Genomic DNA, 16,248 nt, shown 5'->3' on the forward strand with positions numbered 1-16,248 from the left:
GCAGTGTCGTTCTCTACCATATCCACCAAATTTCCTTTTTCTCTCTTATTTTTTTTTCCGTATCATAAAAAATCTGTCATATGTGATATAGGGATTTTGATTCTTAAACCTTGGATTTCATCCATTTTGGGTCCGAATTGTCCTCCGTCGCAGAAGGGATAAAGGATGATAGCATCGACATCTTCGAAATCACCGGGTCAGATTAAAAATAAGTAGCCTCGACATTCAATTCTTCTTGATTTCCGCACCGAACGTATCAAATTCTGTGCACGCACTTCAATTCTTTCGTAAAAAGATTTGTAAAGACTATCAATTTTTATTGATAACTATAGATTGTAAAAATTGCATATAAGGTTTTAACGAAAACTTGTTATATGTTTCAAAAATATATAATTTTATATCTTTATTTCAAATTCATGCTAGAACTTACATATTTTATATGTTTAATTGTATTTTATAATAAATTATACGTAGGTAGGATATTTTACTAGGTTATTTCTGCCAGTTAGGTTCTGTGCATTGCGCGAATCCTGTTTTGATATAAATTTTGTAAAGTTTCAATTTAAATGATAAAAATGAATTTCAAAGTATGAAAAGAGATTTGATATCAAAAAATGAATATTTGAGTGAATGAATTCGAAAAATGAATGATGTGTTTGAAAACATAAAAAGTGTAAAATTTGAAAAAAAGAAAAAGAAAAAAAGTGATGAAATGGTAAAATGTAAGAATCACACCTGAGGGTTGATGTCTGCATTTTACATTGTAATGTTGTGTATGAGTTGGTGAACGGATTTCTAGGGATAATGATATTGGTTGCATGTTTATTTATTTTCTATAGCGCGAGGTGCAAGTTATGTTTCTATTATATTATTTATTTTAGGTCGTGTGGCCACAATTGTATGATAGGAAACTAGATATCCATTCTCAATTTTATAGACACCCCATTTTTGCACTTGCCTGATTAATCAACTCGTCAACCCGATCGCAACAATTCCCAATGATAGATGATTATTCCAATGTTTTATTTTGTTACCAAATATGTTTCAAAAATCTGGATGAGGTATCTTGAACTGACAAAATTGTAGAAACAACGCTACGCTAGGAAAATATAACCCCAAAAGCATAGATATCATCATTTTTCAGACAAAAAGAAACTTCACGATAAAAATCACTAAAAAATGACAAAATTATCAAAATACCCCTAACATCAAAACAACCCTAGAGCCTACATTGCGCTTAGAAAAATCTTTTCGAACACATAAAACAATAAATTAAAATCAAATAAATCATTTCGCCAATTTTCACAGAATTCGATAAAATTACGAAAATACCCCTCATAAAGTTTACGATCATTTTACACAAAAAATTTCATAAATGACAAAAACCAATATTCCCATTGAATTCCTTATGAAAAATCGATTCCAAAAAATCCTGGAACATTAAAAACCGACTTAAAACACAAAAAGTCATCTCCGATGACAAAACGGTAATTTTACAATTTTTATAATTAAAAATTTAGAAATTAATAAATAAAATATTAAATAATTAAAGTGAAACATTAATAAAATTAATTTAAAAACTTGAACTAAAAAAATTGATCAATTAGGCTCTCGGGCAAAATTGTTTATAGTTGCTAATATATTTATTCAAGGACCCCTCCATTTGGGGGTCTAAAGAATTAAAGATATAATAGAAAGGGGTTCTCCAAAATATTAATGTCAATCAAGTAAGACTAAAGTCAAGATATTAAAGTCAATCAAGTAAGACTAAAGTCAAATTTAAAGTCAATCAAGTAAGACCAAAGTCAAGATATTAAAGTCAATCAAGTAAGACTAAAGTCAAAATCCTAAAGTCAATCAAATAAGACCAAAAGTCAAAACTCTAATAGAGTTCTAATTAAATAATAACTCTATAGAATTCTAACTAAAATATACCTCTACCTAAAACAATTCTAATTAAAATATAACTCTACTCAAAACAATTATAATTAAAATACAACTCTACCTAAAACAATTCTACTTAAAATATAACTCTAACTAAAAGAATTATGATTAAACACTAATTCTATCTAAACAAATCCTTAAAAAAATCTATAAATAGGGGTCCTCACACCCTATTTTCGTATCAAGTCAAAAATCCTAAGAGAAGTATGTCAAAAAACTTCCCTAGCCTCCTAAAAACCTTAATTTTGAAGTCCCAACTCCTTACCTCACACCCATACTTCGATTTTAGCTTGAAAAATCCTTAGAAGCCCTTCTAAAACATCTCAAAATCTATAATAAATTCGAAGAATCCAGATCCAAGAAAGAGATACCTTGCCTCGAAGATCAGAAATCAAATCCGGAAACAGAACGAAGCGAGGAGTACGGTATAAGGAGCGATTTTATCGGATCTTAGGGAATAGAATCGTTGCGTTTTGAAGGTAAAATTTCTTTTATTTCTTTTATCTAGATTTTTTGTTAGCAATGTAGTCTTATTTGGGATAAGTAGAGACCGGCATTGGCCAGGCGGGGTTGGTGCCTAACACTTTCCAACTCCCGTAATGTGATCCCCGAATTCAATTTTTCTTCTGTAGATTAGTTTTTTTTATCCGTTTAGAGTCAGTATCCGATTCCTAGACCGTAATAACTAGGTGGCGACTCCCAAACCTTAAGGGTCAAAAGCGGATCCGCGCACCCCACGGATCGATGGCGCTTTCAAACTCTATAATGTTAATTTCTTATTTATTTTCAAAAAAAATTTCTTATTTGTTTTTATATAAAATTTCTTATTTGTTTTCATAGAAAATTTCTTATTTGTTTTCAAAGAAAGGAAATGATAAGTATATATAGCTATTTTGTAAACTATTAAAGAGCTTGTAAATACCTGAAGGAATAGTCTGTCATATCATTCGGAGTGATATACTATCTTGGGATGTACGGTAGAGGCAACCAAATTTATACGTGGTATAGGATGCATATGAAAGTAGAGTCACAATTAGAATCTGAGTTTATTCCTTTCTATCTTTACAAGTGAACTTGTAATGTAAAGATGGTCGTATACGAATGGATTGTATATTTGGGAATCACATGCACTCCTGATAGGCATAGACGAAGATGATTAATCAGTGATCACTAATAATCTATAGTAGTAGAACGTTCTGACACATCGAAAAGAGACCCATAGCTTACGGTCATTTCAGATTGCCAGCCTGAGCCGAATAAATGGTCCCATAAATGTGGTAAACAACAATCAACCACAAAATCAGGAACTAATACTTTATTATGAAACATCTTGTCCTAACTAGGAGCGATCCAGTCGTGAATCTTAGCTCTTTAATTCCACTACTCTACCATTGTGTATTTTGTATCTATTGCCTTATTTTGACTTATAAAATGAAATGCATGTTTAATGTTTCCATTTAGTAAATTAGATTTGAATAAAAAGAAAATATTATAGTCAATAATATTGATGATGTAATGTGAGTTTTAAAATGTTTAGCTGCTCATTCCTGGCTATATGTACCAGTTAATCGTAGTTTCTTCTGTAAAACTTTGCATATATTAAAATGCATTAGTATGTTTATTTATTCAGGTTATGGGAGGTTATTGGCAGGAATTATTTACTTCCCTACTGGGTAACCATTATTACTCACCCTTTCTTTCTTCATTCCTTTTAGTTTCATATATGGAGCTTGGCGAGACCGGTGTAGAACACAAGTGAGGACTATCTGATAGGTCAGATAAACAATCAGAGTCCATTACCTGGTGAGTATTGTGACTATACTCCCTAGTGGTGTTAGTTCGTTCAGGTAGTATTATGGGTCTTGTACTGAGCATTAAGAATTTTGTTAGAATAAGAAATATTTGTATAATCCTATATTTCGTTTATCCTTCCGCACTCTAATCTATCGTACATTATTAGAAGTATATAAGCTTCTGTTATTATTATATTGTATATGTATATACAGGATATTGGATGTTGTTTATCAGGTGAAACATGTTGAACATTTTAGAATGCTAAATTTCGAGACGCCATTTAGTGCCTCGAGATCTGGCATGGTACTTTGTGTTAGCATTTGGCGGGGTGTCACAGATGGTATCAAAGCATAATATTATATCTGTATGAGATACAAATCTACTATGTATTGTGGAATAGGCTGATACCATAGACATTGGAGATAATCATAGAGTGTCATTAGGAATCTGTTATTCGAGTTCATTAGTAGTTCCTTATTGGGATTGCAAGCTCTTCTGTGTCTAGAAGTCCTTAAAGCTTAATAAGTGTAGGATAAGATTCTGGGTTCATTCTGTTAGTAATAAAAATGGTGTTCATTACTAGATTCCTTATTATACTAGTAGTTAATGCTTCCATGAGAATGATGTTGGCATGGTTCTGAGAAGTACCTTGTTTCTGATAAATTGAAGATTACTGAACTTACAAGTTAGGAAAGATGAAAGGAAATAAAGGTGCAATTAGACCCATGACAAGGAGTCAAACTGGTGGGGAAGATTTACCTGTGTAGACACCCTATTTTTGCACTCACCTGATTAATCAACTCGTCAACCCGATTACGACGGTTCCCAATGATGGATGATTATTCAAATGCTTTATTTGTTACCAGATATGTTTTAGAAATTCAGATGAGGTATCTTAAACTAACAAAACTGTAGAAAATCACGCTACGCTAGGAAAATATAACCTCAAAAAAATAGAAATCATCATCTTACAGACAAAAAGAAGCTTCACGATAAAAATCACTAAAAAATAACCAAATTATCAAAATACCCATAACCTCAAATCATCCCTAGAGCCTACATTACGCTTAGGAAAACCCTTTCAAACACATAAAACAACAAATTGAAATCAAATAAACTATTTCTCCAATTTTCACAAAATTTGACAAAATTATGAAAATGCCCCTCATAAAGTTCACAACCATTTCGCACAAAAAAAATTCATAAATGATACAAACTAATATTCCCATTGAATTCCTAATGAAAAATCGATTTCAAAACATCCTAAACATTGAAAAATAACTTAAAATGAAAAAAGTCCTCTCCGAAGATAAAACGATAATTTTACAATTTTAATAATTAAAAATTCTGAAATTAATAATTAAAAAATTAATTAATGTAAAATAAAATTCTAATTAAAATTAAAGTCAATCAACTAAGACTTAAGTCAAAATCCTAAAATTAAAGTCAATCAAGTAAGACTTAAGTCAATCAAATGAGACTTAAGTCAAAACCCTAATAGAATTCTAATTAAACTCTAAAACTACCTAAAAGAATTCTAATTAAACTCTCTAAAACTATTCCTAAAATAATTCTAATTAAACACTAACTCTATCTAATAGAATTATAATCAAACATTAACTCTATCTAAAATAATTCTAATTAAACACTAACTCTATCTAAAATAATTATAATTAAACATTAACTCTATCTAAAAAGTACCTAAAAAAATCTATAAATAGGGATCTCTACAACCTATTTTCGTAGGTAAAAAAAAATCATAAGAAAAATAGGTCAAAAAGCTTCCCTAGCCTCTCCTAAACCCTAATTTTGAAGTCCTAACTCCTTACCTAGCATTCATAACCCCACTTTAGCTCAAAAAATACTTAGAAACCCTTCAAAAACACCCAGAAATCCATAAACAAATTAGAAAGATTCAGATATAAGAACGAGGTACTTCGTCTTGGAGATCTGAAGTGAATCCGATGACATAACGAAGCAAGGAATATTAATCAAGTGTTCTCTCCGCCAGATCTGAGGGAACAAAATCGTTGCGTTCGTAAAGGTAAATATTTTTTATTTTTTTATTGTTTAGATCTTTTTTTGCAATGTAGTCTTCTTGGAAAATAGTAGAGACCGACATTTGCCGAGCGGGGTTGGTGCCTTACACCTTCCAATCCCGTAACGTGATCCCCGGACTCGTAGTTTCTTTCGTAGATTATTGTTATTTGCCTCTGTAGAGTCAATGCTCAGTTCCTAGACCGTAATAACTAGGTGGCGACTCCCAAGCCTCGAAAATCAAAAGTGGATCCGCACACCCCGCGGATCGAGGGCACTTTCAGTGGCAACTCTACTGGGGATTATTTATGATCAAACTTAAAAAGACCCAAGTATGAAAGCATTGCCAAATCGACTAAGTTTTTATTGTATTTTATTTTGATTTATTTGTTTAGTTAGCTTGGCTTGATTGTAAATCATTTGTTCGATTTTTGAGTATTCTAGTTTGTTTGTTTCCTCTATGATATAATCAAGGGTCACTTGTGATGATCCTAAATAATTCAAGATTTCAAAGATTAATAAGAAAATGATGGAATGATGATGATTGGGATGAGAAGAATGTTTTTCTTTAAATAAAAAAAATAACACTTAAGTATGGTGCTCCGATAGTGAAAACATTTTTTTTCTCTTTCTATCTTCTTCTTCATATGTGTGCTGAAAGGGGAAACAAAGAGAGACATTTCTCTCTCTTTCTCTCTCTCTCTCTCTCTCTTTATCTACTGTCATTAATGGCGATTTCAAGAATTCTAATTTGGATTTTAATGATCTTAATAATGGCATCGAAGCATCTCATAAGGTTTACCTATAATACCAATCTGTAAATCTGGAATTATTGCTGAATGAAGGTTGGGACAGTAGTGTTAAAATATTTTTACAGAATATTCTAATGAGAATTAAGTCTGGGCACCTGTTAATAAAACGTAGATCTCATCGAGTAGATTAATTTAGCACCTGAATTCACTCACTTTTGTTATCGGGAGCCTTGGATATCATCGATGCAAGTTCGGATTAATCTGTAAATCTGAAATTGTTGCTGAATGAAGGATGGGACAACAATCTTAAAATGTTTTTACAGAACATTCTAGTGAGAATTAAGTCTGGGCACCTATTAATAAAACATAGATCTCATCGAGTAGATTAATTTAGAACATGAATTCACTCAATTTTGTTATCGGAAGCCTTGGATATCATCGATGCAAGTTCAGATTAATCTGTAAGCCTTGGATTAATCTATTTTTGTAGGTCAAAAAAAACTCCTAAGAAAAGTAGGTCAAAAAGTTTTCCTAACCTCCCCTAAACCTTAATTTTGAAGTCCTAACTCCTTACCTAACATTCATATCTCCACTTTAACTCAAAAAACACTTAGAAACCCTTCAAAAATACTCAAAAATCTATAAAAAATTTAAAAAAATTTAGATCTAAGAAGGAGGTACTTCGTCTTGGAGATCTAAAATGAATCCGGTGACAGAACGAACCAGGGAATATTAATCAAGGGATCTCTCTGCCAGATCTGAGGGAACAAAATCGTTGTATTCGTAAAGGTAAATATTTTTTATTTTTTTTATTGTTTAGGTCTTTTTCAACAATGTAGTCTTCTTGGGAAAAAGTAGAGACTGGCATTTGTCGGATGGGGTTGGTGCCTAACACTTTCCCACCCCGTAATGTGATCCCCGGACCCATAGCTTCTTTCGTAGATTAGTGTTATTTGCCTTTTTAGAGTCAATACTCATTTCGTAGACCGTAATAACTAGGTGGTGACTCCCAAACCTTGAAAATCAAAAGCGGATCCGCACACCCCGCGGATCGAGGGCACTTTCAACCTGGGTCTAGTAAACTCACCAAAATAGAATGGTTGGTAGAAGTAGTCTCTGAGTTATCCTAGTGTCAAGCTTGTATGGAAAAAATACAATTGGAGATGTTTGAAGTCCAAATGATCATGGTGGGTCAACTAACAAAAAGAATAAAGATGTTAGAAGAGAGGCTCGACTACTATTTTAAGGATAAATCCCAAAAGGGTCAATGAGTAAATATCCCACCACAGGGAGGACTACAAGAAGAAATAAGGATAGTATAAGCATTGCCTAAAAGCCTAGTAGAAGAAAGGTGGTTAGGATCTAGTAAGAGGCAAATAACCACGAAACTAACAAAATCGCAGGGAAAATAACTATGCATAAGAAGCGAGACTATAAAAATATCCGCTCAAGAGATGGAAGACTTTTACAAGAAACAACAACATATAATATTAAATCAGTCAAAAATAAGAATAGTGGCATGTTACGAATGTGGTAAGTTGGGACATAAAGGGGAGCAATATTCGGGTCAATGTCAATCGATTAAAGATGTGTGGCTCAAAAAAATGTTAGATGGGCCAACTCAAGGAACAATAAGGCCATTGGGTTTTAACAAGATTGATGACATAGTTATACCATTGCAAACAGATCGAACTAGCGATCGAAAACGAGAAAGAATGGAATTACAAATATCCCAGAAATAAATCAGTCAACCTCAGACGTCTCTTCCTTCCAAATCAGACCTGACCAAGTGGTCGATGTATTCGAGACTGAGTGCCTCTGGACCTGCATATCTGCAGTACCGAGCCCCTATTCCACTATCAAGTTCCAATTTTTTCCCATCACCAAGTCATAGAACAATTAAGACTCCAATGATGCTCATAGGGCCAAAGGAACCAACAAGGCAGGTTCGGAGCATACAGGCTCCAATTTACCAACTGACCACTCCACAGAAACCTACGAAGACAAGATCATTAACATGTTACATGAGTAGTCAGGTGGGACATATCAAGAGAGAGTGTCCTCTATCATAATCACAACCAAAAATTGTGACCCAGGAAAAAGTACCTATCTCCGACGTAGTTTTGAAAGGTACAATTTTAATTATAATATTAGAAAGTGGAGCTCTATTCAATATTGATTCCCCTAGATCATATAATTCTACTGAGATTTTGTACACTTACTAGAACTAGAAACTATTGACATGGGTCGAGTAATGAAATTATCTACACCATAGGGAGACTATGATTAATAAAAAGTTATTGAGTAGTATGGGACAGAGAATGTTAATGAAATAGGTACAGTAAGATAGAGTAGAAAATGGAATATTGTATTGAATATGAAGATAGTGATGTATTGGGAATGGAGATTTTAATCCAGCTTGTGAATTTAGTGTTAGTAGATATTTGTATTATAGTAGGGATATATTAAGTGTAGATGTTGTGTATTATTTTATTAAGAAGTATTGAATGGTGTGCAAATAGTAGTGGTGTGTTTGCATTAAGTCTATGTAGTGAGGAGTAATATTCATGGCAAGTATGAGTAAAATGTAATAAACGATGTAATTGGTGAGAGAAGTAAATAAAATAAAGAATAAAGAATATGTGAAAGGATTGTTGTTGATAAATATTGATGGAGAATTGATATAATGTGAGTTGATTGTTATCTTAGGGTTAGACAAATAATTGATTAGTTGGAATATAAGAATGATTTGGAGTGATTAATTGATGGATGTATTGGGTAGATGAAAAATAGGTGACATAAGATTTATGAATTGAAAATGAAATTGGCTTAAAACTAAGAATAGATGATAATTGAATAGAGGTGTTGTTTACTACACATGTCGTGTTAGTGGAATTGTGACAAAGCTTGATAAGAAATTATTTCAATTTTGAAGATGAAATTGTATTAAAAGGGGGAGATGTAAAATCCCAAGTTTTCGATTCATATCTCGAGAAAAAATAAATAATGAAATTTTGAGAAAATCCTAAAAGTAGGACTTAGGATAAAATTGTAAGATTTTGTTCTAGTCATTTTTAATAAATTTGACCTCATCTTTGGATTCAAAATGATCAAAAAATATACTTTAGCCTATAAGCACGCTCAAATGCGAGTTCGAATAGAAAAATTACAAAATCCTCGATTTTTGAGTCGAACTAGGCTAAAATAATGACTTTTCTCTAGAGAAATAATTTTTAAAATTCATTCACATCTTTGGATTTATAACAAAAAATTATAGAAAATAAACTATTTACTTATCATTTTTAGAGCACAGAAAGTTGAATTATCGTCAAAAACTGGAAACGACGTCTATTTTAGGGTCCCATCGGGCAAAAAAGTAAACTTTTGTTAGAGATATAATTTATAGATTTTAATCATACCATTAGATCCAGATCAAAAAATTATACAAAATAGAGTATTCATTTGCCACTTTTGGAGTTCGAACGATCAAGTTATCGGCAAATGAAACAATAGGTAAAATATCAATTTCGTCCCACACTTATATAAATAATTTTTTTAAAACAAAAATACTATTCATCATCTTTTATTTTTGCCCAAAATCAGCTGAAGGTTTTAACAAAAAGAATTAGTTTTTGGCTTCACTTTTAACCTCAAATTCGGTGTGAACGGACTGTCGTTGACTTCCGACGCAGAAGGAAAAAACATCTGCAGCATCATTCTCTACCAAACACACCCAATTTCTTTTTTGTTTTCTCTTCTTTTTTGTCCTGCATCATCAAAAATCAATCATATGTGATACGAGGATTTTGATTCTTAAATATCGGATTTCATCCATTTAGTGGCCGAATTGTCCTCCACCACAAAAGGGAGGAAGGATGACGGTATCGAAATCTTCGAAATCACCGGACCAGATTCAAAAATCAACCGTCTCGACATTTAATCCATCTTGATTTCCACACCAATTATATCAATTTCCGTGCATGCACTTCAATTCTTTAGCAAAGAGATTTGTAAGGACTCTTAATATCTATTGATAACCATAGATTGTAAAAATTGCATATAGGGTTTTAACGAAAATTTGTTATATATTTCAAAAATATAGAATTTCATTTCTTTATTTCAAATTAACGCTAGAACTTGCATATTTGATATGTTTAATCTTATTTTATAACAAATTATGCATGGATAGATATTTCACCCATTTATTTCCTTCAGCTGGGTTATGTGCACTATTAGGACCCTGTTTTGATATAAGTTTTGTAAAGTTTTAATTTAAATGATAAAAGTGAATTTCAAAGTTTGAAAAAGGATTTGATATCGAAAAATGAATATTTGAGTGAATGAATTCGAAAAATGAATGATGTGTTTGAAAACGTAAAAAGTTTAAGAATCGAAAAAAGGGAAAAATAAGATGAAATGATAAATTGTAAGAATCACACCCGAGGGGTGATGTCTGCATTTTACATTGTAATGTTATGTGTAGGTTGGTGAACGGATATCTAGGGATAATGATATTGGTTGTATGTTTATTTACATTCTGTAGTGTAAGATACAAGTTATGTTTCTATTCTGTTATTTATTTAAGGCCGTGTGACCACAGTTGTATAGTAGAAAATTGGATATCTATTCTCAACTCTATAATGTTAATTTCTTATTTATTTTCAAAGAAAATTTCTTATTTATTTTCAAAGAAAGAAAATGATATCTATATTGTGAACTGTTAAAAAACTTGTGAATACCTGAAGGGATATTCTATCATATCATCCGGAGTAATATACTATCTTGGGATGTACGGTAGGGGCAACCAAACTCATACGTGGTATGGAACGCGTATGAAAGTGGAGTCACAACTGGAATTTAGGTTTATTCCTCTCTATCTTTACCAGTGAACTTGTAATGTAAAGACGGTCGTATACGAATGGATTGTATATTTGAGAATCACATGCACGTCTGATAGGCATAGACGAAGATGATTAGTTAGTGATCACTAATAATTTATAGTAGTCGAACGTTCTGACACATAAAAAAGAGACCCATTGCTCACCTTTTCCTCTCTATTTTTTTTAATTTCAGATCTAGAGCTTGGCAAGGCTAGTGTAGAACATAAGCGATAACTATCTGGTAGGTCAAATAAATGACTAGAGTCCATTACCTGGTGAGTATTAAGGTTATACCCCTAGTGGTGTTAGTTCGTTCAAGTAGTATTATGGGTCATGTAATGAGCGTTAGGACTTTTGTGAGAGTAAGGAATGTTTGTATAATCTTATACTTTATTTATCCTTCTTCACTCGGATCTATCGTACGTTATTAAATGTATATAGGATTCTGCTATTGTTATATTTTTTATGTATATACAAGATATTGGATGTTATTTATCAAGTGGAACAAGTTGAACGCCTTGAAATGCTAATATAAACAGAAGAGACTATGCCAAAATTTTGAGGCACCACCTAGTATCTCAAGATCTGACATGAGACTTTGTATTAGTATTTGGCAGGGAGCCACACATAACAACTGGGAAACGAGTTGTCGAATCAAACGATCGTAAAATAGGATGTCTGCAAAATCCAACTCAATCATGCTAAAACTTTCCTAGCCATTAATCCGAGAAAAATCAAAGGAAAAGTGAAGAAAATGGATAAAAACATACCTTGAAAGGGTTAAAATTCCGACTTGGCGTGAATCCAATGCTTAGAGCTTGGAAGCCACATTCAAGCGAGCCAATACATCAAAAGAAATTGAAATCCTTGAGATTCATGCCATCTAGGCCCATACCTAACCCAAGATCAATCCGCAAGTCGTTAGCTTGTGTAAAAGGAGCTTGATCGATGAAGTTTTGGGTGAAAGCTGAGATCAAATTGAGGTTTGGAGTCAAAGAGAACACTAAATGGGGTGTTCACGATTTTAAGGTTTTACTCGATCCAAAGCCACCAATGGCCCAGGCAAAAAACCGAGTTCCCAACATTAACCTACTACCTAAAACCCTTTGGCCATGGCATGCCTCATGGCCCAAGCCATTTAGAAATTTTGAAAAAAAAAATGCAAAAATAAAAAACAAAAAACAAAACAAAAAAAAAAAACAAAAAAAAATGATGAAAAATGAAAAAAGTAAAAAAAAAAAAAATATATATATATATATATATATAAAATATAAAAGAGTAAAAAATGTCACAAAAGTCTAAAAACTAAAAAAATAACAAAAGTAGTTTTCTTGATTTATTGTAGGGGCACACAACTCAAGGCGAAGGAAAATAAGTCCCAAAAAGCCATTTCAGAACACATAAGAAAAGGAAAGTCAAAAGACAGAAATACAACAGAATAAAAAAGTGAGAAATTCTTGAAGATGAATCCAAGATTATCTTACCTACTAAGGATGTGGCATAGTGATAAGAGCTTGGGGTCCCTAAGGGGGGGGGGGGGTTCAAACCTTAACCACATCTTTTAAAAGGAGAAGAAGATCATGAATATTTAAAACCAAAGTTGCGAGAACTCAATCCAGTCACACCAAAGACAAGCAAAAGATTGAATCCATTTTCATCATCATCATTTATTTTTAAATGATCTTAGAGCTCTACACCGTGCTAGTAGATCGATTCGAGGTTTCCAAAATCTATACATCGAGCCACGGAATTGAGAATAAAGCGATATCTCATGCCTGTCAAACTCAAAGCTTGGGAAGGTTATCCCTTGTTTTGTGTTATATTTTACTTCAATCTGTGTCTATTGAGGTGAAACTGGAAATGTGTACAAGTTTGAGCTCATGTGGATAAATCAAAGTTTGAGTCTACATCTTTGTGATTGATTGCTAGAAACTTTCACAAAGATGGGTAGTTGTAGACATCCTAGTTTATCTAGATCGAGCCCAAAAACTCTTGAAATCTAGTTAAGAAAAGCCTAGTATAGTCTTCAAATTGGATTTAGTGAGGCCCATTTCAGGGGAACCCAACTCTCCAAAATAGTAATTTCAAATATATTTAATCCAAGCCATAGGTAACCCATGTCCTAGATGAATTTTCCTCAAGGTCGTGGGTCACCTACAACCTAGTGTATTTTTACACAGAACCTTAAGCAGATCATCATTTCCGGCAAACTTAGCATTCCAGCATCCTTACCCAAAGTCCATTCAGTTGAGTTTGTTAGAACCCATGTTCTTGCAAATAGGTTTAGGGGAAATGACTCCTTAACACCCTCTTAATGGCTTATTCTTCAAGAAAAACCTCCCCAACTACTTCAATACCCATACATTAATCCCTCTTTAATTTTAATTTTCCATTTCTTCTAAAATTAACTCCAAATTACTATTGGTTCCCACTTAAGTTGAATTACTCTTCTATCCTTGATTTGTTGAGACTTATTAGGAGTAACTTACCTTAGTATTCTCAACCTTGTTCATCATTCAAAGAAGATTCAATGTAAATTTACCAAATTCAAATACCTAAAACAAACTTTCCCATCCTCAAGAAGTCTCTAGAATATTATGTGTAAAGACACTCCTATCCCTTGGTTATTAGAAGCCTAAATAGGTAGGAAGTCTAGAAAACTCAAAATCTAAGCTCCAATTTACATGCCATTTGACTTGATTGTTCTGCAATTGACTCAAAGTCTACGACCTAAGACAATTTTGACCCTCTTCAAGAACTCTCTAGAATTAATTATATTTTATCACCGTACCCATCGATAATCATGATTGGCAAGACATGTATAGTAGCCCCTCTCTTTACTCATTTCTCCCTTTACGATCCTCAGACAAATCTCTCAGCCAACCTCTCTCTCCTCGTTTTTAACAGACCTCATGACATAGTAGCAAGGGAGAGGAATTCTAGAAAAAGAGAACCATTCTCTCCTCCTACAACAATGTCTCATAAGAAATGGATATCATCAAGAAAAATACCAACAAAAAAGGCAAAAAAAGAAAGAAGAAAAGAAGACGAGAAAAAGAGACTGACCTCTCTTTGGTCACAATGCTCCAAGCAGCAACACCCCCTTCTCCCTCTCCTTCTTCACCTCCAAAACGTCCATCTTCTCACTCTTTATAGCCATACATAACAGCCCCATTTCACTCTGTCACACCCCATAATAGTCACATAACAACATCCCCACATCCTCATTTCTTTCTCTCAACCACCCTCTCTTTTTTAGCCCCTTTCTCGGTCTCTTTCACATCCTCTCTCTCACGTCCCCATCTATTTCACACTCATAGCCATGTGAAGTTCATCTCAGATTACTCCTATCAAACTCTACCTTCCTTTAAATTTATTTTTTCTATTTTCAACTATGTATTTCTTCACCACATATTTGGCTACAAAGAGCTTCTCACCTTATTTTAATAAATCATCGCATGCATTTGTGAAGGATCCATAATAACCAACTTCCATTATAAAGGTGAGTTTTTCTTTTATCCTGGTTTATGGTAATCTTAAGTTTTTTTTATTATAAAATAATAACCAATTTGGTAATGATTTGTGCTAGAGATTAACAACCATTTTGGATAATTATTTACGTTTGAGACTGATGACCAATTCGATAATTAATTTTTGAGAATTTTAATAAATTTGATATTCCTTTGTTCATGTAAAGATAGTTATTTTTTTTGGTAATTGTTCATTCCCAAGGTGGAATTTTAACCATTTTGGTAATTAGTTATACGTGCACATAATATTGTTTTAACCGTTTTGATAATTAATTATGCATGTGAAACTTTTCCCATTTGACGATATTTTACCTATAATGGAATGATGACCAATTCATTAAAATTTTGTGCCCATAACCTATTAATGACTGATATGATGATATTTTTCTTATAATGTATTGATGACCGATTTGGAAACAATTTTGGCCTATGGAATTTGGACTGATTTGGAAATATTTCGCCTATGATGATACTTAACCATTTTGGGTAATAATTCACGTGTGTGACGATATTTGGTTAGTTTGGAAATTATTATGCATGTGGAGATTTTTGCCAATTTGTAGACTATTTATACATGTGGCCCTTTTGTTGAATTTCCTTTTTCATAAGAACTTGCCACATGAGTCTAAGGGCATCGGATGTAATTTAGGTTTTATCAATTTATTCCTTTATTTATGCGGAGCTCGAAAATTATATAATTTTTAGAGGAATATTAACCATAGGATTTATTTGGACAACTCGACATAAAATAATAGTAATGATTGGACCTTAGCCTTGACCCTAGTCTTCTTCACTCGACCTTAGGAGTTTCTTAGATTGTAGTAGAGATCGATCATCTTGATCAAGCGGGTTCAATGCCTAACACCTTTCAAAACTAGTAATCTGACTTCTTACCCTAGTCTCTTACCTGTGGAACGACCATATCTATTTTTAGAGTTATCTATGGTTTCTAGACTTAAACTAGGTGGCAACTCCCCATTCTCATACCCCTTATAATTCATCATATACTTTTCATTATTTTGTAAAAAGTATTTACGCGCTTTCACTAACATCTCCCTTTATTTTATTTTATGTCCATTTAAATTTCAAGATTGTAGTCTTTAATTTCTAGTTAGTTGATGGCTTAGGAGTAGAGAGTAATCCTGATTAGGAGGTAATCTCCACCTATAAGTCCATAATAAACTCCTAGTAAATATTTAAATTCCAAGTATTCGTTATTTAAATTTCATTTACTTTCAAGGTTTTTTATGCTTCTTGGTATAGATTTCTTCTATTTTCCATGGTTGATGTGGACATGGGATTTTCAATATT

General features: G+C 32.7%; 1 long non-coding RNA gene across 1 annotated transcript; it reads right to left on the reverse strand.

The window, feature by feature from the left end:
- Positions 1-8,544: 8,544 nt before the first annotated feature.
- On the reverse strand, positions 8,545-14,824 carry LOC147391185 (uncharacterized). Its single transcript, XR_015182505.1, has 4 exons — positions 14,474-14,824; positions 14,199-14,373; positions 12,178-12,302; positions 8,545-12,085 (listed from the first exon to the last, which is right to left on the reverse strand). It is a non-coding gene; the product is annotated as an uncharacterized LOC147391185 (long non-coding RNA).
- Between the last annotated feature and the right edge of the window lie 1,424 nt (positions 14,825-16,248).

The sequence above is a fragment of the Akebia trifoliata genome, chromosome 11 (genome assembly GCF_017979445.1).
Source record: "Akebia trifoliata isolate Shusen 1 chromosome 11, ASM1797944v1, whole genome shotgun sequence".
In the NCBI taxonomy this organism is placed as follows: domain Eukaryota; kingdom Viridiplantae; phylum Streptophyta; class Magnoliopsida; order Ranunculales; family Lardizabalaceae; genus Akebia; species Akebia trifoliata.